Raw genomic sequence first — 23,377 nt, 5'->3', positions numbered from 1 at the left:
TTACTTATTTGCTTGCCAGAAATTGCTCATTGCTCAAGGAACTCCTAGCAACCTCTGGTTGAGAAAGGCTGATTTACAGCATGTTTAATATAAACATAGGTCAGGTGTTTGGTAAGCAGATAATTATACCTATATTATTACTGTATATACTGTGCAGTGTTTATGGTGAGCTTTAGTAAATTTAGTAAGCTTTAGTAAATACAATTATTCAATACGGAAATCCCACTATGAATTTCTGTATGACGTACAGCTTGCTATAAAAATATTGCTGTAGGTATGACATGATTTCTCTGTAAATTCTGATAGACAAGCTTTGATTTTGAACATTTGAATATTAAACCATACAAGACAAAAGAAAAAAAATCATTCAAGTCAATAAACTTACAAAACATGTTATAAAAGTAAACTAATAAGCAAATTGTATTTTTATTGTATAAGTAAAGTGAAAATTGTATTTTGAATAATTGAAAATTTATCACGTTTTTCAAAAGTTAACATATGATGTGTACAAGAATGCATTACATTTTAACATCTAGTACTTATGACACAATCTTGTTTTTGAACATGGACAATTTCTCTATTTTGTGTAAGGCAGATATGGAATCCTAGACTGAAAAAAAACTTTTCACAATCCCATCAAAATGCATGACATCACTTGTGTGAATCAGTTTAAGTGCCCTTCATTATTACTATTTTTTAAAATAATATTTAACAGCAGGGCTTGTTCCTGCACACAACAAAAGTAACTGTGAGGGGTTACCGTGTTCTGCCACCACCAACACCTAAGGCCCAATTTTTCAGCAGAGTATATAATGCAGTCCGTATAGTATATATACTGCAGTTCAGAGTATATAGTGCTGGGGCAGGACCCGGGTCCCCAAACACTTTATGGCAATAACTTGCATATAAGCCTTTAAAATTAGCACTTTTGACTTTTCACGTTCGTGTCCCATAGACTTTACCGGTGTTTGCATGTACGCACAAATTTTTGTCTGTTTGCAAGTTCTGGTGCGAACTGAACCGGGGGGGGGGGTGTTCGACTCATTCCTAGCTGGAAGAAAGAAAAGGGGAAGAGTTTAATTGATATGCTGAATGGAGAATAAGCCTGATGGTTAGCAGCACTTACAGTGGTATTAAACCCAAAACTATTTATTATATTCTTAGATGTGGTGGCTGCATTAGTCTTGTTTTTAATAGGCTTTCTTTTTTATTATCACCTGATGATCTAGCCAATAAGTCTGCTGTTTTGTAACAGACCTAACTGTCCTGCAGATGTAGCAGTTAGATGGATGAGACAAACCATTTAACCCTGACAGGTGGTGCTTACTATAATCAGCTTTTATTTATTTTATGTAAAACCTTTATCTCAAAAGAATCAAAACTGTTGCTGTAATTGGTTAAAAGTGTTAGCTGGAGTTTAGCTACAGTTTGTTAGTGTATCTAAATCTGCTAGTACATCCAACACTCCCTTCCCCCAAACTGATAATGCTACTATCCAAAGATGTCTCTGCACTTCATCAAGAGTGGGGGCACTCTAATAAAGGAGGTGTGTTAGTGGTCGGATCACCAGGTGAAAACAAAAATCGAATTATTGGAAAGCTGTAATCTATGATTTTTTGGTTTGGAGTGGTTTAATGTCACTTTAACCCCTTCATGACCACGCTATAGCTGAATGACAGCTATAGCACGGTCGCACATTGCCCCCTGCAGTGCATATTGGCAGCGATCTGTTACCGCTGCATCCTTCAGACACAGCTGATCACAGATGGGGGTAAAGCGCCAAACACAGCGGCGCTTTACCATGTGACCAGCTGTGTCCAATCACAGCTGATTACAGTGTAAACAGGATTTGCCAGTTATCGGTAATCCTCTCCTCACGCTGACAGCGCATGAGGAGAGGAGAGCAGAAAAACAGCAAATCCACACAGGGGACATCTACGCTGATAATCAGGGCACTGATCATCAGTATCCTGATGATCAGTGCAGCCCGACAGTGCCCACCAGTGCTGTCAATCAGTGCCCACCAATGCTGCCTGTCAGTGCCCATCAGTGATGCATGTCAGTGGTGCCTTTTCGTGATGCCTATCAGTACCGCCTATCAGTGCCCATCAGTGCCGCATATCAGTGCAGACTCATCAGTGCCTCCTCATCAGTGCCCATCAGTGCAACCTTATCAGTGCCCATCAGTGCAGCCTCATCAGTGCCCATCAGTGCAGCCTCATCAGTGCCCATCAGTGCAGCCTTCCAGTGTCCAGCAGTGCAGCCTATCAGTGTCCATCAGTTCAGCCTATCAGTGCCCATCAGCGTAGCCCATCAGTGCAACCTCATCAGCATACATTAGTGAAGAAGATAAATTACTTATTTACAAAATTTTATAACATTTTCGGTCCTTTTTTGTTTGTTTAGCAAAAAATAAAAAATCCAGTGGCAATTAAATCCCACCAAAGGAAAGGTTTATCTGTCTCAAAAAATGATAAAAATTCTGTTTGAGTACAGTGTTGCATAAACACGCAATTGTCATTTAAAGTGTGACAGCGCTGAAAGCTGAAAATTGGCCTGGGCAGGAAGGAGGTGAAAGTGCCCAGTAGGCAAGTGGTTAAAGTGAACCTGTACAAACCTAAAAAATGCATGCAACATGTGGTGTCTGCAAGTACCTGTGTTAGTCTTCAAATCAATACCGATTTTCCTATGAAGCCCCTTAGATCCTAGGACCAATTTGCACACCGAACCTCAACTTCTTTCCAAGTCAAGATTAAGCCCTTCTCTGGGATATAAGCCCTTTCCCCTGTCATCAGTTGTCTAATGCCAAAGCCTATACTGCACACTAATGCCCTGGTGTCTGACACTAGAATCAAATGGTTTCATCTGGGGCTGGGCTTAAAGAAGTTGCAAATGATATTTTTTTAATTAAAATAATAGCAAACATGTCATACTTACCTGCTCTGTGCAATAGTATTGCACAGGGTGGCCCCAAATCTCTTCTTCTGGGGTCCCCCAGGGACAGCTCCTCCTCTTCTGTGGTGCCCCCATAGCAAGCTGCTTACTACGGGGGCACACTTGCAGGCTTTCTCCCAGCCCAGACTGTGTGCATCCGTAGACACACACAATGTGGCTCAGCCCCACCCCTGCTCCCCCACAAGATTTTGATTGACAGAAGAAGGAGCCAATGGCTACAGCTTCTGCCCCTGTGTCCTGTGAGGAGAGGAACAGAGACTAGGGCCACTACAGACAGACACAGCATGCTGGATCGAGGTAGGACACAGGTAAGTATATAGATTGTTGAGGGGATGACACGACTACTGGGTCATTTTGTACCTTAACCTCCTCACACCCGCACTACAGCCGAAAGACGGCTACAGCATGGGCCTAAATTGATGGGAGGGCATCCATGTACCTTCTCCCACTGGTGCCCACCAGTGGCGATCAGCGAGTCAATGAGGCACAATAGCCGATCCCGCACACTGACACCCACTGCTGCTAAGCAGTGCCCACCAGTGGTGATCAGTGTGTCAGTGAGACTCAATAGGCGATCCTTTCCCCCTTAATACATAATCAGCTGTCAGCCAATGACAGCTGATCATGTGATGTAAACAAAAGATCGTAATAGTCTTTTTTTCCCCCCTCATGCTGACAATATGAGGAGAAAAAAAAAAGCAGATTACCGGCTTCTGTCAGATTGACATTGGTTCCTCACACTGACACCCACTGCTGCTCAGCAGTGCCCACCAGTGCCACCTACCAGTGCATATCAGTGCTGCCTATCAGTGCCCACCAGTACCACCTATCAATGCCCATCAGTGCAGCCTATTAGTGCCACCTATCAGTGCCGCCCATTAGTGCCATCTCTCAGTGCCACCCATCAGTGCCCTCTATCAGTGCCCACCAGTGCCGCCTCATCAGTACCCATCGGTGACACCTAACAGTGCTCATCAGTGCCTATCAGTGCAGCCTATCAGTGCCCATCAGTGCAGCCTCATTAGTGCACATCAATGAAGGAGCAAAATTATCTGTTTGCAAATGTTATAGTAAACTACGAAACTTTATTTATTTGTTTCAAAATATTCAGTCTTTTTTCTTTTCTTTTCTTTTTTTAGCAAAAAAAAAAAAACCCAGCAGTGATTAAATACCACCAAAAGAAAGCTCCATTTGTGTGAAAAAAATTTGGTTACAGTGTTGCATAACAGCGCAATTGTCATTCAAAGTGTGACAGCGCTGAAAGCTGAAAATTGGCTTAGGCAGGAAGGGGGTTTAAAGAGGAAATAGACCTTCCTGAAGACTTTGTACCTATAGCTAAGCCTAAAATAAGGCTTTCCTATAGGTACTGTAAATATCTCCTAAATGTGCATCATATACTGTGCCGATGATGTCATCGGTGCCTGTGCTCTGTAGGCCCGTGCCGTTTCTTCAGAAGCGTGTGGCGTGACCGGCAGCTCCCATACACACATGCATGGGAGTGATGTCACATAGCTCTGGCCAGTCTCACAACTGGAGTCCGCGGACGGGAGAAAGTGGATATGGCCTGCAGTGGAGACGAAACGGGCTTCGTTTGCAGGTAAGTGCCACATAATGTGCTAGTATGCGATGCATACTAACATATTAAGCCTTTACTTTGCAGGAAAGGAAAAAAAAACGAGTTTACTTCCTCTTTAAGTGCCCAGTAAGGTGGTTAATGTAGGGAATGTTTGCAGCTGTTTACAATTTGCACCTCAGTTATAGAAGGGCTTTTACAGGGATATATAAGAGCGAGACAAACACAGGTCTATGTACTTCAACACTGTTGCTACCTTAAAGTGACTCTGTTGCTATATTGAAAAAAGTATTTCTAAGCATACCTGCAAAGGTCTGTAGTACCTTACCTGCTGCTTGCTTTATCAAACAAAGATCCAGTCCAAAGAATTCTTCATGTGAAGTCCACAGGGAACCAACATTTCTGGGAATGTCGAACTCCTGGGTCTCCTGCGGTGGCTATAGAAAATAATGACATGGACGTCAGCAGGAGGAACCAATGATAGCTGTGGGGGACCTTGGAAATTGACAGTCTCTGAAGTGTTAGCGTTAATGCAAACATCACATACAAATATAACTCATACATCATCACATACAAATATAACTCATACATACAAACATAACTCAGAATCATTGGTGCAGGCAGTAGAAACTGTGGGGGGTTACTTACTAAAGGCAAATCCACTCTGAACTACAAGTGCACTTTGAAGTGCAGTTGCTGTAGATCTGAGGGCAAGATCTGAAATGAGGGGAAGCTCTGCTGATTTTATCATCCAATCATGTGCAAGCTAAAATCATGTTTTTTATTTTACTTGCATGTCCCCCTCAGATCTACACTACACTTCCAAGTGGACTTTCAATGCACTTTTAAGCAGCAGTGCAGAGTGGATTTGCCTTTAGTAAATAACCCCCATAGTGTGTTTACAGACTTCTTTTAAGGATATGCCATGATTTCAAATATTTTGTAAAGCAAAAGGATTGCTTTAAGTACTTTATAGGCAAAATTGGGTTTACTTTTACCTACAGTTTTGTGCTAAACAAGGTTCCCTCTGCCATTTTTCATTTAAAGCCTGACTCCCATCAGATATTAACCACTTCAGCCCTGGAAGGATTTACCCCCTTCCTGCCGGGCCATTTTTTTGCAATACGGCACTGAGTCAATTTAACTGACAATTGCGCAGTCATGCCACGCTGTACCCAAACAAAATTGACGTCCTGATTTTCCCACAAATAGAGCTTTCTTTTGGTGGTATTTGATCACCTCTGTGGTTTTTATTTTTTGCGCTATATACAAAAAAAGACAGACTATTTTGGAAAAAAAGCTATTTTTTTTACTTTTTGCTATAATAAATATCCCCCCCAAAAAATATAGAGAAGCACATTTCTTCATTAGTTTAGGCCAGTATGTATTCTTCTACACATGATTGGTAAACAAAATTGCAATAAACATCAAATATAAGCTAATGTAATGGAATGGTAAAGCTCAAAGTAAGTATATGTGTTTTACTTAAAGTGGAACTTCAGTCAAAACACAAAGTCAGGCTGGTCCCTTTTGCAGGTATAGCTCTGTAAAACATTAAACATAAAACATTAAACATACAGTAAGTGCCCATACTGCTTAAATTCCAACAATACATTGCCTCACCCTGCTCTGCACATGCTCAGTTGCTCTCTATTTTTAGGCACTGCTGAGTTTGTAGAGGCAAATCTGCTGACAGCCTAAAGATTTACCACTGTTCAGGGGCTCTGGGCTTCAGCAAAGAAGAAACAGGAACAATGCTGGAGGCAATTTACAGAATGCACTAATTGTGATAGCGTAATTATTAATGTGGAATGTATGTTTCTTGCTAAAGAACATTATTTTAATTAGGTTGTTATGGGGAAAGTTCCGCTTTTGGAAGAGCTTTTTTCTCCTTTGATGATGCATTGCAACAAACGCATAAAAAAAAAAAAATAATAATAATCTTTGCATAAAATGTTAGTGTAACATTAAAATAAGATTAAGTTTGGGTTGACATGGACTAACAAGGGCAACAGCTCTACCTGAGCCTTAATAATGACAGGAAGCTGCTGCCGACCCACAACTCTTCTGCATACCTCAGTTGGTCAGTAAGGGCACCCATTACACTGAAGGACCATAGTTAGCTGTTAGAAATCAACTTTCTCTGCTATACTCCAGACAGACTCAGCAGCTTAGAGGTGATGACTATTGAATATTGATGCATTTAATCCCTCATTAGAGGCACAAAACTTTTGAAGGCTTCTAACCGAAGCTGAACTTATCAAGCCATGATATATGCCCAACATGTTCAAGCTTTTGCAAATCATATTCTTTTAAACTATTTCTTCATGCCAAGGCTACATCTGTAGGTGCCAGACCAGAGCCATAGGCAACAGACAGACAAGCAGGTATTATTAGTGATATTGCACACGAGCTTTGGGTGTCTATCAAAAGAAACAAAAAACAAAAATTATACCAAAGTAAATTTAAATGTAATAATAACTACATTAGCCAAATATCCCGCCAGATAATAACAAACCCCCCAACAAAAATATATATAAAAACAATTAAAGGGCCAGTAGCAGTAGCCAAAAAACAAAAGACCATGGGGGTTATTTACAAAAGGCAAATCCACTTTGCACTATAATTGGACTTGGAAGTGCAGTCACCGTAGATCTGAGGGGAAGATCTGAAATGCGGGGAAGCTCTGCTGTTTTTATGATCCAATCATGTGCAAATAAAATTCTGTTTTTATTTTCCTTGCATGTCCCCCTTAGATCTACAGTGACTGAACTTCCAAGTGCACTTGCAAGTGGATTTGCCTTTTTGTAAATAATCCCCACATACTGAATCTCTTATACCCATATGACATAGATATAAGGATGGACACATGGTTGGTGAAAGCAAACCTGTGAATGAATTGGAACAAGGTTCATGCCACCAGTCTGAGGATATAATAAGAAGAAAATAATTGCTGAATTTTATTTAGAATTATATGTAGTACATTGTTGTTACATTCATTAATTGACCACATCAATCATATTGAATTCATGCATAACTCCTGTAACTAGAAGCACTCAATATATTTAGGAATGTAGTAGCAATCCAAGCATGTCAACTTGCCCAACTGGCTCAACTTTAAATCCCAGAATCTACCGTACATTAATCTATAAATCACATCTATACATTATCTGGCAAATCGCCCATTATTTGTATCTTTGGAATATACATGTGAAGCTGGACATTTGAAGCACATGAGCTCCTGAACTGTGCAAGATTTCATGTGTTTTGGTCACTTATTTATCCCCAAAGGAGTTTAATCAACTTACTTCTGGCCTTCTAAGATCCTGGGTCTATATGTGATGTCATTGGTAATGCTTATGCCGTGTACACACGCTCAGACTTTCCGGCAGATTAAAGTCAGACGGAAGTCAGATGGAATCATTTCATCGGACATTCCGATCGTGTGTGGGCTTCAGCAGACTTTTTTCGAAAATGCTGGTGGACCTAGTTCTTAATACCGTTAATTTTGTGGTGTTTATGGATGAGGCTCTTTATCTTTTCAGATGGTAAAGCTGCCCATTCCTCTTGGCAAAAAGCCTCCAGTTCCTGTAAATTATTGGGCTGTCTTGCATGAACTGCACGTCTGAGATCTCCCCAGAGTGGCTCAATAATATTGAGGTCAAGAGACTGAGATGGCCACTCCATAACCTTCACTTTATTTTGCTGTAGCCAATAACAGGTCGACTTGGCCTTGTGGTTTGGTTCATTGTCATGTTGGAATGTCCACGAACGTCCCATGTGCAGTTTCCTGGCTGATGAAAGCAAATGTTCCTCCAGTATTTTTTGATAACATACTGCATTCATCTTGTCCTCACTTTTGACCAAATTTCCAGTGCCTTTGTAGCTCACACATCCCCAAAACATCAGCGATCCACCTCCCTGTTTCCCAATAGGAATGGTGTACCTTTCATCATAGGCTTTATTGACTTCTCTCCAAATGAAGCATTTATAGTTCTGGCCAAAATGCTACATTTTGGTCTCATCACTTCAAATGACTTTGTACCAGAAGGTTTGAGGCTTGTCTCTGTGCTGTTTGGCATATTGTATGTGGGATACTTTGTGGCTTTTACATAGTAATGGCTTTCTTCTGGCGACTCGACCGTGCAGCCCATCTTTCTTTAAGTGCCTCCTTATTGTGCATCTTGAAACAGCCACACCACATGTTTTCAGAGAGTTATTTGTGGGTTATTTGTGGGGGGTTTTTTTGCATCCCAAACACTTTTCCTGGCAGTTGTGGCTGAAATTTTAGTTGGTCTACCTACCTAACCGTTGTTTGGTTTTAACAGATCCCCTTAATTTCCACTTCTCGATTAGAGTTTGAACACTGCTGATTGGCATCCTCAATTCCTTGGATATCTTTTTATATCCCTTTCCTGTTTTATACAGTTCAATTACCTTTTCCTGCATATCCTTTGACAATTATTTTGCTTTCCTCATGACTCAGAATCCAAAAACGTCAGTGCAGATCTGGATGAAAGATGCAAGTGTCTTTCAGGAGTCCAGAAACTCATTGACCTTTTATACACACACACACTAGTTAAAAGCAAACAGATCACAGATGAGAATGGTTACCTTTAATAGCCATTCGAACCCCTTTGTGTCATGTTATCAGGCCGAAATCACCAGGCTATGTAAAGTTTTTGTGTTGTCATTGGTATTCTCTGAAAAATGGCCATGAAATCATAAATTCTGCCAGGGTATGTAAACTTATGAGCACAACTTTATATGGGCTATTATCAATTGAGTAGGCCTTCAGTGGATGCTGAACAAGACAGAAAGCGATTTATGTGGCTGCTTGTACAATACAGATGCTAATCTGTCAGAATAGGGATGTAACAAACCAAATAAAATTCACAGATAATTATATTCACAAACAGCTAGGAAGGCATCAAAAGTTAACAGGCACGTGTTAACATTACTGTGTACACAGTGGTATTCAACAAGCATTGGCGTATACTACCAACTCATGTATTTTAAAATACACATTTTCTGTGAGAAAACAAAAATAAAAAGATTGGTAGTGAAACATAAATGTATTAATAGTGATTATTAATTGGGTGAGTTCTAGTTTTTGAGTATAATGGAATTGATTTACATCTGAAAGAAAAAAAATGTTTTTGTGTGCCAACAGTTATGGAGTACAATCTGTCAAAACTGTCAAAAAGGCATCTGTGCCTGTAGAGGTTCATAGTACGAACTGCTGCAAATGGCTGGAGCTAGTGAGACCCCTTGTGTTTAATTGTGGCATTCTTTGTCAAACTCTGGATAGCTACAGGGACAAAATCAGATATCTGAGCACTTACTCTATGCATTTAATGATGCAAGTAAAAGTATGATAACTATTAACCATGATTATGTGTTTATGCCATGGCTGTCCATATAAAAAAAAGTTGATTTTTCAACATCTTATTTACAAATACCTTGGCATAAATTAAACTGATATAACATAAAACTGCCACAATTTATTTAATTAAATTATTTGTATTAAAAAAATACCTCATTTCATTTTTTCAGCTGTAGTAATGTTTTAAACCTGCCAAAACATATATTGATTCCTTGCAATATAGCAATCTGGGTGCTTTCTGTACAACATTCGTGTACAGATTGTTACCAGAAGTCTCATTTCGCGCTTCTGTGAATAACTTTTCCCTGAAGCCTGTACTTGATCAGATTTCAGGCATCCCCTAACATAGTAGTTTACCTTTTGGTGATTATATTTTCTGAGGTTCCTTTTTACCTTAAGGATGAAGAAACCACAGCTTTTCTCATTACAGAAATAAAATGACAGATGCAGTTTTAATAAAAGCTGATCCTATAATTCAGAAATCAGAGAGAGAAAAAAGACATAGTGAATAAAATAAAAAGCAGCAACTTCTTCAAAACAATGGAAGTGAATATGTAAAAATATTTGATAAATCCTTACAATTGATATAGTTCACCTAGAAGATCTATTATTTTCCCTAGAGTTTAATGTGCCCACAACCGTGTCATTAAGGGAAATCTCTCAACTGTGCTCGTACCTGAGTTTTGCCAACGTTCCAGATAGCAACATCCCACATTGCTCATGAGCCTTTGCAAGCACTGGAAACTAACAGATTCCATTTAGATGTTCATTCAACCTGACGTTCGGTTCTTTTTTAGATATTGCAGAGGTAAATCACCTTACTAGTGGTGAGCTCTATGAACTAAACTTGCCATGTTTGCAAACCTGCTTCTGCAATTTTACCATACAAGAGGACTGGGAACTTGTTTTATATCGATTGGATTTCTAGGTGGATGGTTACAAATACAGAAACTATTGCTAAAGGATCTTGTTGCTGGAGTCCTCAAGGGGTATAAAAAGCGGGTGACTCAGCCTGCAAGACATACGTTCTTAAGTGGAGTAGTTTTTTTTTAAATTGTATATTTAATATACATTGGTAGAGTGAAATTATTATAACAGACCTTTCATTAGGCACTTCTAGGTACCTGTCTTCACATATCTTCCAGAATGTCATGAAAAGCCCTTGAAATCAGGTTGTTCTGATATACAAATAGTGGCTTCATCTAGAAAGTTGGCTCTTGGTCCCACTCCCTCCACTTCAAGTGCCTCACCATTGACCTTTATTTGTGATGGTGGTCACACTGGCCAATAGCAGAATGTGGAAGGGATGTGGGGGCAATATGTAATAAGCATAATCCTAGGCCAGTGATGGCGAACCTTGGCACCCCAGATGTTTTAGAACTACATTTCCCATGATGCTCAACTACACTGCAGAGTGTATGAGCACGGATTCGCAGCGTTCCCGCATCGCAGCGGTGTGAACCCGGCCTAAGCCACAGATAAAAGGAAAACATTTTTTTCTGGTAATGAACAAACTTTTTAAACCTATAAACTAAAAATGTAAACACAGAAAACTATTGCTTTATCAGGAGAACAACTTTAAACCCAAATAACAATAAACACACAGTTCCAAATGTCCCTAACATAAAACCAGGTGAAAGTATTATTTCAATTGGAGAAAAGAAAAACAGAACATACTGTAACAGAAAGCCAGTCAGCTGCAAGGGTTGCCCTTGCCCCATCACAACCACACACCATGGCTTACCCATATCTCACCACACAGACAAGTCATGGTCCTGGATCTGACAAATGTTGGTTTTAGAAAGGGAAGGGGGCATGGGGTTCTCCCCAGCCTGCTGTTATAGCTATTGCCAGTAGGGGGGTGGGCGTTGAAATGCTGGGGCTTGGGCCAACATTAGGACCATGGGGCCCCATGCAGCTTACCTAACAGCCCCCCCCCCCAACCTGTGTAGCTGACCTGGCAGTGCACACCTCTGTATAGCCTAACTGACAGAAAACAGCTTCATTATGCATGCATATTCTCCTGGAAGGTTGTACTGTGTTGAACTCCGTGGCTCGGTCCTTAAAGGCACAAACAGCTTCCTTCTTCCCCATTTTTGCTTTTCACTCGCTGAATTGATGAGTTAGCAGTCACATGACCACAGATAAAAAAAACCCCATAAAGATAAAAAATAAAAGGTATTTAACTACCTGCTCTGTCATTCTGGGACAACGTCATATGACATTGCCCCAGTCTCACTGCGCTTGCGCGTCCCTGGGACAAGGTGCGATCCCAATTTCACTAAAGAGCCAATGACACGGTTCTTTACCCATGTGATCAGCTGTGTCCAATCACAGGTGATCACATGTAAATGAGGAAGACAGAGCGTGAGGAGAGGAGAGACAATCAGCGGCATCTCCTTACAGGGGAGACTATACAGATAATCAGTGCCCTGAATATCAGTGCAGCCCCAACAGTGCCCAGCAGTGATGCCAGTCAGTGCCCAGAAGTGATCTCAATTTGTGCCCATTAGTGATGCAAATCTGTGCCCATTAGTGATGCAAGTCAGTGCTGCCTTTCAGTGCCACCCATCAGTGCCTATCAGTGCTGCCTAACCATGCCATCTATCAGTGCCCATCAGTGCCACTTATATGTGTCCATCAGTACAATCTATCAGTGCAACCTATCAGTGCCACACATCAATGCCACCTATCAATGCCCATCAGTGCGGCATACTAGTGCCACCTCATCAGTGCCCTTCAGTGCTGTCTCATCACTGCCCATCAGTGCTGTCTTATCAGTGCAGCCTATCAGTGCCCGTCAGTGCATACTCTTCAGCTCACGTCAGTGAAGAAGAAAAAAAATGTATTTACAAAATTTTCAGACAATTCTAAAAAATAAAATTGGGTACAGTGTTGCATGACCACGCAATTGTCATTTATAGTGACGGCGCTGAAAGTGGAAAATTGGCCTGGGCAGAAAGGGGGTAAAAGTGCCCAGTATTGAAGCAGTTAAATTACAGTTTTTATAAGTTACACAAGAGTGGAAAAGTCATGTAAAAAAATATAATTTGGGCCATTTCTTTAATGTTGCTACTTGAAGTGAAGATTGAAAACTCCTTTAGCAAAATATCCTCATTAGCTCAGATTTACATGGTGGTTTTCACCAACCATTTACTGTAGCTGCAACACAAAAATGTAGTACATAAATTCAGGCTTACTTGTATTCATTTTGCTGCTCTAAGGCCGCGTACACACGGGCGGACTGTTCGCCCAACTTTGTCCGCTGAACAGTGTTTCAGCGGACAGTCCGCTCGTGTGTGGGCTTCAGCGGACAGTTTCAGCGGACAGTCTGACGAACAAAGTTTTTCGGAATTCCCGTAAGACAGTCCGCTGAAACTTGGTTTGAGCGGACAGTCCGCTCGTGTGTAGGCTTGTTCGACAAACTAAGTGTCGCGCATGCTCAGAAAGGATTTACACGGCGAAGGTTGCATTGCAGTGTATTGGACGTCGTATTTTTCGTCCCGTCGTACGTGCCGTTCACGTCATCGCGCACGGTTCCAGCGGACTGTTCGTTCATCGTGTGTGGTCAAGTCCGCTCATGCAAATTTTGAGCGGACTGTTTGTCGCATTGTTTGACAAACTAAGTTGGGCGAACAGTCCGCCCGTGTGTACGCGGCCTAAGAGTTCCGACACTTATTGATGGTGTTGAGTGCTGGCCTGTCACCTCTCACATTTGCATAGTAGACTATTGCTAATATAGATGACCCAACTGGCCAAGAGGAACATGTGTATGGAGCCAGGTCATTGTTTCACACTACTAAACAGTGTTGGAATGTGTTAGTTATAGCAACCTGGGATGTAGAAGGCTGCATATAATAGTGCCTGCATTGTGGTCCCACAGCTTGTCCAGTGCCATTACTGTACTGACAGGTATATTTTACTGTGTCTGACCCTTATAAAATTGAAACTTAATTATTAGAGGTTCAGACTATGAGACAAGATTGATAAATCTAGGCTAATGTCAAACATCTGCCAATTTTTATCCAGTTTGTTTTAATGTACTTTATAGCCAAAGCAACTCCATTTTAAAATAATAAATTTTTTTCAATGGCAATTTTTACAAAAAAAAGTAAAAGCAGCATTAATCACACAAGAACTGTTTCTTCTGCCGCATTCATATAGAACATAAAGAAAAGACACTCTGAACAAGAGCAGTCTACCCATGTTTAATGATGAATGAACAAACTCATTTATAAAAATCTGTCAAAAAAGAAAATATATGCTTAACAATGGAAATGGAAATTTAAAAAGATGGCTAGAATCTGTTTAGCTCCACAGGTTGAAAAAAAGAGACTTGTCCATCAACTCCATAGGCAGTGCCGTTGATTTACTAAAGCAGAACATTGCTCACTTTGGACAACCAATTATGTGCAGAGGGATTAAGAAAAAAGTAATTTTCTTTGCAAATAAATGTTTAGCTGAAGTGGATACAATTTCATGTAAATGGGATAAAAATTGTCCTTCTTTGGTAAATCAATCCCAGTGTATTATCTTTCTATATATATATATATATATATATATATATATATATATATATATATATATATATGTATAAATATATTTTTATAAGCAAGGCTCTACATATCAAAATTTCTTACTCCAATATAAAAAAGTAAATTTTATCTATAAAAGAACCATCATGCCAGGGAGATTTATGTGTGCGGCAGTGTATTCTTGCAAGTGCTATCTATTTCTTTGACAAGTTTACTCATGGCAGCGTCCCAAGTTTCCACCACTTAATATAGGTGTTTGACTCCTGTGAAACATGTTTTCGAATAATTTAAATCTGTAAGATGTATGTGCTATTTTACTTGTGTCGAGATTATTGGAGCATGGAAAATTAAGAGGCCGTGATGAAAATGTAACTTCTGTCAAGCACCAGATGATTACCTGCATCTTCAGGTTCCTCCATCCAGTTCAGATGGGCTATTTTTTGACAATCAGATTTGTAACGCAATAAATTTAAATGGGTGTATTAGCCGCTTTCTTTGAATTAAACGTGAAAAGCCTTTACCTGGTTCATATACTACATTCTTTGAGGGAATCTGCTAAGATAAATTATTCAACTGAAGCTGTAAAAAGGGCAGAGGCGTCTGAACAGCAACTTTAAAGGTGATAGAGAGTAGAATTTCAGGAAATTGAATCCAGGTCAGAAATTCAATTACTTAATGACAGCTATTTTGTTTCAGTTAGTGGTTCTAGGTGCAGGGGAGTACTCTTTTAGTCAGCAGAAAATACAATTTGTTAAAGGGAAAATCAACACATGGCTCGGTAAACAAGATACTCTTTTTGGTTAACTAATGTTTCAGAAGCAGTGCTGTATAGCCCTGAAGCCTTTCATCTAAGAGTTCTTGTACTCATACATTGACCTTTCTTTCATGACACAGGGTTTCTGAGGACGTCCAAATAAAAAAGCAGACTAAAGAAGAAAAACAGAAATAAAGAAATAGACGGAAAGAAAGAAGATTTTTATTTACACAAAATCAACCTATTTTTGAGTGAAATTCAATTGCTCTGCAAACAGATTGAAACCAATTTGTTTCCAGCCGTTCTATGCATTAACCCCCCTAGCGGTAATCCCGAGTCTGGCTCGGGTTGGGAATTTAATAGCAGGAGCGGTAACCCCGAGCCAGACTCGGGATCGCTTCGCTGGATGCAGGGGAGGACGCAGTGAGACTTACTTACCTTGTCCCCTGGATCCAGCGATGTCCGCCGTGCTGTGTGATCGAGCTGTCCTCCGCTCGATTCACAGTGCCGAGTGCAGCCGTGCTCCGTTCCCTGCCACGTTACGGCGCACGGGAGCAGAGAATGGCGGCAAATTCAAAAAATAAAAAGACACAAAACACACACAGTACTGTAATCTTACAGATTACAGTACTGTATTAAAAAATTACACACCCCCTTTGTCCCTAGTGGTCTGTGCAATGCCCTGCATGCACTTTTATATTATAAATACAGTTTTTTCTGCCTGGAATTTGGAGATTGTCCATAGCAACCAAAAAGTGTACCTTTTTCAGTGTTTTAGGATTTGATTACATTATTGAATATTTTTTATTATTCTTTATTATATTATAAACTTTATCATACCCGGGATGTCTGCTAGACTCTGGTTTGAAGAGATTTAAGAGCGTTATTCCTAAGAATTACAGGACTACAATATAAAACGCCAGATTTACATGCAAAATAATTGTACCGCTTTCAGCACCTAATTCCAGACTGAATCATATCGCCAGGGAGGTTAAAAGAGAATATATATCCTGATTAGCTGCTATGAGCTACATCCTCTTCTCTTATAAAAGAGACAGTCAAAACCGTAAGGTATAGAATTACACATAGTTTAGTAGAACAGCGTAGCACTCTGACATAATAAATTGCACTTTCAAGGGGTATTGTACTTTGCACATGATTACTGCTGTTTGCATGGCCTTAGAGCAGGTCTTATTGAGTGACTGAATGAATAATCCCACATTATAAAAAAAAGTAGGCAATTTATGCTAGTTTTAAAAAATAATAATACTTCAGAATTAAGGAAGATTTACGGTACAAAACAAGAATCAAAAATGTATTTTATTTTTGTACATTTTTCCCTTTCTATTTATAATCACTGTCTACTGTGTTACATACACCAGAAGGGAAAACAACAGGTGGCAAATAGCATTATACTTAAAAGCTAGTAACTGTGGTGCTTCAAATAACAATGCTTTTCCTCCTGGCTTATTGTATACTAGAGTAGATGTGTCATCTATACTCTACTGCACATTAAACAGATATCTGAGCACACATCAATTGCCTTAACATATGTTACAATAAGGGCTATTGAATACCTTGGGATTTAGGTGTGACCATTCTGAAGTAGCACTCTGAAAGTTGTCTAAGTGCACTTTGCCACACTCGTCAAAACTAAAAAGGCTGCATCTCTTATGCAGAAAATCAGACTTTAACATACATTGAAAGAGGTAGAAGTAGGCCATTCAGTGACTTCTTGTAACATGCAATCGATGAATGAAGCAAATTATTTACCACAACAACTGTGGAAGAAAAAACCTGACTCATGGTTGACGTCAATCCTTATTACAAGTCATCGTGGCTTATTGTAAATTCTGTCCAGTTTAGTATAAATGAGCAATTTATTAGCATTCTCTTTTACACTTATGTTACTTAGCTGTCAATAAAGTTATTATAATGTTAATTTACAAATAACCCATTGCAATCCAAAAATTAAACTAACAACTATTTCAATGTGCCAGTATTATTATTATTATTAATATTATACAGGATTTATATAGTGCCAACAGTTTGCGCAGCACTTTACAATGTGAGGGCAGACAGTACAAGTACAATACAATTCAATACAGGAGCTTGCAATCTAGAAGGGAGGGTCAAGTGATTACAGAAGGTAATAACTGTGGGGAATGATCTGATAAAATAAAAGTGCAGTTGTTAGGTGTGGGCAGGATAGGCTTCTCTGAAGAGAAACTTTTTCTCCGGTTACCTAAAAGTGGATAGAGTTGGAGATAGTTGGACAGATTGAGGTAGGCAATTCCAAAGCATGGGAGAGGCTCTGGAGAAGTCCTGGAGGCGAGCATGGGAGGAGGTGACAAGGGAACTAGAGAGCAGGAGGTCTTGGTAGGAATGAAGAGAAAGATTTGGTTGTTATTTTGAAGCTAGGTTAGTGATGTAGTTGGGGGCCAAGTTGTGGATGACTTTGTATGTCATTGTTCATATTTTGAATTTAATTTGTTGGGAAAGTGGCAGCCAAGGGAGGTATTGGCAGCGAAGAGTAACAGTCACTGAGAGGTTTCTAAGGTGGATGAGTCTGGCAGCAGCATTCATGATGGACTGAATATTGGATAGTCTATGTAAAGGTAAGCCAATGAGGAGGGAGTTGCAGTAGTCGAGGTAAGAGATAACCAGGGAGTGAACTAGGAGCTATGTGGTATCATTGGTTAGAAAGGGGCGTATTTTGGAGATGTGGTGGAAGTTGAGGGAAGCTTTTAAAGTGATTGAATGTGGGTCAGAAAAGAGAGCTTAGAGTCCAGAACCATAGCTGGTACCCTGGCGTTGATGGTTGTGTCATTGATCTTGACAGAGAAGTCAGGGGAAGAGGCACGTGGAGGAGGAAATATTATGAGCTTGGTCTTGGACAGGTTGAGTTTGAGGAAGCGGTGTGACATCCAGACTGATATGTCAGTTAGTAAATTAGTGATGCGTGAGGAGACTGATATTGTAAACTGAGGGGTAGAGAGATAGATTTTGGTGTTGCATAGAAATTATATTTAAAGCCATGGGAGACTATCAACTGACTCAGGGAAATGGTGTAGATTGAGAATAGGAGAGGTCCAAGAACAGAACCTTCAGGGACCCGATGGAGAAAAAAGAGGAGAGGAGGAAGTAGAATTGTAAATGACACTGAAGATGCGGTGGGATAGGTAGGATGAGGAGCACAGTCACAGAGACCAAAGGAGTGGAGTTTTTTGAGGAGGAGGATGTGGTCAACCAGCACATATATGTTAAATGCTAAACTTTCAGAGTGCTCCCTGAACTATATGGGATTGATTTACTAAAGGCAAATAGACTGTTCATTTCCCAAGGGAATTTTCACTTTGCAAGGAAATTTTCCACAGAGCTTAATAAATGAGTTGGAGCTCTGCTTACTTCCATCATTCAAACATGAGTAAAAAATGCAGATTTTATTATATTTTCCTTTCCAGTGATCGGGTACTCTTTCAGTGGCGTACTAAGTGGGGGGCGGGGGGGCAGGCCGCATACTGGGGGGTGTCAGGCCAGCGCCCCCCCTCCACAACTGAAGAGGAGACATCGCCGTGCCTCGGATTCGCAGCCCACACAGAGAGAGCCCGAGGCACTGGCAGTGGGGGCAGCATTGCAGGGGGGAGGTGCGAGCAGCACCCGAGTGGAGTGACATCTGCCGGCTCAGTGATCCGGGACCCGGCGCAATAATCCCCTTCTCTCTGTGGTCGCGTGGCCATTCTGATCAGTCTCGGCAGCGGCTGTCACTCACAGCCGAGCAGAGTGAAGCCGCCTCCCCCTCCTCCTACATGCACAGCACTGTGTAGACATAAAGGAGGAGGGGGAGGCGGCTTCACTCGGCTGTGAGTGACAGCCGCTACCGAGACTGATCAGAACAGCGCGACATGAGTCACGCGACCACAGAGAGAAGGGGATTATTTCCCCGGGTCCCGGATCACTGAGCCGACAGGTGTCACTCCACTCGGGTGCTGCTCGCACCTCCCCCCTGCAATGCCACTGCCTTGGGCTCGAGGTACATTATGGGTCCTTAGGGGAGTCTGTGCACTGTAGGGGGGTTCTTTACTGTGGGGGGGTCTGCACTGTGGGGGATCCTGCACTGTAGGGGGGTCTGCACTGTAGGGGGGTCCTGCACTGTAGGGGGGTCCTGCAATGTAGGGGGCCTGCACTGTAGGAGGGGTCCTGCACTGTAGGGGGGTCTGCACTGTAGGGGGGGTCTGTACTGTAGGGGAAGATTCGGCACTGTAGGGGGGTCTGTACTGTAGGTGAGGATTCTGCACGTAGGGGGGTCTGTACTGTAGGGGAGTCTGTACTGTAGGGGCGTCTGTACTGTAGGGGGGTCTGCGCTGTAGGGTGGAGGGGTCTGTACTGTAGGAGGGTCTGCACTGTAGGGGAGGATTCTGCACTGTAGGAGGGTCTGCACTGTAGGGGGGTTCTGCGCTATAGGGTGGAGGGGTCTGTACTGTAGGAGGGTCTGCACTGTAGGGGAGGATTCTGTACTGTAGGGGGGTCTACACTGTAGATGGGGGGGTCTGTATGGTAGGGAGGGGGGTCTGCACTGTAGGGGGTCTGTGTAACATGCAGGGGGTCCAGAGCTGTGAGGGGCTGTGTAATGTAAAGGGGTGCAGAGGAGCAGGGTGCTGTGTAATGTAAAGGGGTCCAGAGGTACAAGGGCTGTGTAAGGTAAAGGGGTCTGCAGGTTCAGGGTGCTGTGTTATGTAAAGGGGTCCAGAGGTACAAGAGCTGTGTAATGTAAAGGGGTCCAGAGGTGCAGGCTGCTGTGTAATGTAAAGATGTCTTTAGGTGCAAGGTGCTGTGTAATGTAAAGGGGTCCAGAGGTGCAGGCTGCTGTGTAATGTAAAGAGGTCCTTAGGTGCAAGGTCCTGTGTAATGTAAAGGGGTCCAGAGGTGCAGGGTGCTGTGTAATGTAAAGAGGTTATTAGGCGCAAGGTCCTGTGTAATGTAAAGGGGTCCAGAGGTGCAGGGCGCTGTGTAATGTAAAGGGGTCCAGAGGTGCAGGGTGTTGTGTAATGTAAAGAGGTCCAGAGGTGCAGGGTGCTGTGTAATGTAAAGGGGTCCAGAGGTGCAGTTGTGGAGAGGGGGTACACAGTAGTGACAAAAAGATATTGAAGGATGCAGAGGTATGCAGGGGGCACAGTGGGTGTTTTTACATTTTATGGTGGGGGGGTGCCAGATATATGATCCGCCCCGGGTGCCAAATGCTCTAGGTATGCCCATGTACTCTTTACAAAGTTTATTCTCACCTCATTCATTATGCTCTGAGAAAATACACCTTCCAAAGTGTAACTTCCCTTGCAAAGTGAACTTTATTTGCCTTTCGTAAATCAACTCCTTAGAGTCCACAGACTACACATCAACCGCAATGCATAAAACAACCCTCTGAACATACAGTAACAATATATGATCTCATTAAATGCATTGTCTGTTGCAATGACCATGCCTTTCAATGGCTTGCTCAGGCCTAGGTATTGAATTGTAGGCTACAGGAACACACCCATGCTCTGACTTTTAAGAAGTCAGTATTTCTTTAAGAGTTTTGGCAGTCTTTCTGGATGCTGGACAGGACTAGAATTGAACATAAATTGGTTAGTACATTTTTTTAAATTGTGGTTTTACTTTAAAATAATTATAAAAGATACTATAATTTTAATTTAATATATAGTTTAATAGATTTTCTCATGAGTAGCTATATCAACATCTTTGATAAATAACTCCTGAGACAACAGGATAAGCAGCCTAGTGATTTGAATGATTTTAGTCATTCTGGGCAAACGGTTATTTCCCGTACACACAATCAGACTTTCCGACAACAAAACCATGGATTTTTGTTCGAAGGATGTTGGCTCCATCGTGTCTTGCATACACACGGTCACACAAATGTTGGCCAACAATTACGAACGTAGTGATTTACAAGACGGGCGTGATATCTCAACTACGAATGCTAGTTATATCTCCGGCTCGTGCTTGATTCCAAGCATGCGTGGACTTTTATCTGACAAACTTGTGTACACACGATCAGAAAGTGCGACAACAAACATTTGTTGGCAGAAAATTTGAGAACCTCCTATTCAACATTTGTTGTTGGAAAATCCAATAGTGTATACGGGGAATTAGACTCAAACTGACACATTCTGATTACTGACTGAGTTTGCATTGGAAAAGAGAAATAATGAGGGTTCCAATATCAATAATGGTTAAATCTAATCTTAGACTACTGAGAAATTTAACCTCTTGCTGAGAATAACCTCATCTACAGCACGTTAAAATAAATGTGCTGCAGACGCGTGGTTAAACCATACAAGATCAACTGAATAGTTTGGCTGTTCAGGACAGTGACTTTGCAGATTTACTAAGTAGGAAACAACAGTGGCAGAGGGATGGTGGTGGGGGGATGGGATAAGTACAGAGGAATCGTGGAGGGGAATGGAATCAAGGGCAGAAGGATGGTGGGGGAGGGGGTTTTGATTAGGGGCAGAGGGCTGGTGGGGGGGTGGTTGGAATTGGGGCAGAGATATGGTGGTGGGGGGTTGGGATCAGTGGCAGAGGGAAAGTGGTGGGTGGGATGGGATCAGGGGCAGAGGGATGGTGGTGGGGGATGGGATCAGGGGCAGAGGGATGGTGATGGGAGGGTTTGGGATCAGGGCAGAGGGATGATGGTGGGAGGGACAGGATCAGGGGCAGAGGGATGGTGGTGGGGAGGATGGGATCAGGGGCAGAGTGATGGTGGTCGGAGGTATGGGATCAGGGGCAGGTGGATGGTGGTGGGAGGGATGAGAATCAACAAGTGGCAGCGGCCTCCCTCCCACATTGTACCACTGTGTCTGGAATATAATGTCCTGATCATTGCCTAGAACTGTCGGCAGCGACAGTGCAGGCAGGCGTGCCCCTCTCCCACAGTGGTGAAACAGACACATCCCCTCACAGTGGCAGAACTCCAGGGCCTGGTCACAAATGAGACTGCTGCGACCCTAGTAATTCTGTGTGTCCCTTCCAGCCAATTAGGGCTCAGAGATGTCAGCTGTGTGAAGACTTCAGATCCTTGCACCCTGCTCCTAGTACTAAAGAGAAATCCTTTCTTCTCCATGTTTTCAGAATGTTCTACAGAAGAAATGGCTGCAGATACACAGCTACAACATACAGCCATTGCCAAAAGCTTTATCACAGGATCACAGAAATATTAATTTTCACAAAGTCTGCTACTTCAGAGTTTTTAGACCTTTTTGTATACTGAAGTATAATTGCAAGCATTTCATAAGTGTCAAAAGCTTTTATTAACAATTACATTAAGTTTATGCAAAGAGTCAATATTTGCAGTGTTGACCCTTATTTTTCAAGACCTCTGCAATTTGTCCTGGCATTCTGTCAATAAACTTCTGGGCCACATCCTGACAGATGGCAGCCCATTCTTGCATAATCAATGCTTGGAGTTTGTCAGAATTTGTGTGTGTGTGTGTGTGTGTGGGGGGGGGGGGGTTATTTACCCGCCTATTGAGGATTGACCAAGTTCTCAATGAGATTGAGGTCTGGAGAGTTTCCTGGACATGGACCCAAAATGTCTATGTTTTGTTCCCCAAGCCACTTAGTTGTCACTTTTGCCTTATGGCAAGGTACTCTATCATGCTGGAAAAGGCATTGTTCATCACCAAACTGTTCTTGGATGGTTGGGAGAAGTTGCTATCAGAGATTATTTTTGTACTATCCTTCATTCGTGGCTGTGTTCTTAGGCAAAATTTTGAGTGAACCCACTCCCTTGGCTCAGAAGCAACCCACACATGAATGGTCTCAGAATGTTTTACTGTTGGCATGACACAGGACTGCCACCTTTTCTTCTCCGGACAAGGTTTTTCCCGGATGCCCCAAACAATCAGAAAGGGGATTCATCAGAGAAAATTACTTTACCCCAGTACTCAGCAGTCCAATCCCTGTACTTTTTGCAGAATATCAGTCTGCCCCTGATGTTTCTCCTGGAGAGAAGTGGCTTCTTTGCCGCCCTTCTTAACACCAGGCCATCCTCCAAAAGTCTTCCCCCTTTAGTGTGCGTGCAAATGAACTCACATCTTTCTGCTGCCATTCCTGAGCAAGCTCTGCACTAGTGGTGCCCTGATCCCGCAGCTGAATCAACCATAGTTGATGGT

At 41.9% G+C, this 23,377-nt stretch overlaps 1 long non-coding RNA gene across 1 annotated transcript in view; it reads right to left on the bottom strand.

The window, feature by feature from the left end:
* Positions 1 to 436: 436 nt before the first annotated feature.
* LOC143940660 (uncharacterized) overlaps positions 437 to 23,377 on the bottom strand; it is a 28,541-nt gene continuing 5,600 nt past the window's right edge. Inside the window, exons 2-3 of the long non-coding RNA XR_013263906.1 lie at positions 4,857 to 4,965; positions 437 to 1,051 (exon numbers count right to left, since the gene is read on the bottom strand). This is a non-coding gene — a long non-coding RNA (uncharacterized LOC143940660). The remainder of the gene's footprint in view (positions 1,052 to 4,856; positions 4,966 to 23,377) is intronic.

The sequence above is a fragment of the Lithobates pipiens genome, unplaced genomic scaffold, assembly GCF_037356315.1.
Source record: "Lithobates pipiens isolate NorthernLeopardFrog02 unplaced genomic scaffold, aLitPip1_a1.2 Scaffold_3, whole genome shotgun sequence".
Classification (NCBI taxonomy): Eukaryota; Metazoa; Chordata; class Amphibia; order Anura; family Ranidae; genus Lithobates; species Lithobates pipiens.
Note: the sequence above shows the minus strand (reverse complement) of the source record. Positions and strands in the feature narration are given on the sequence as shown.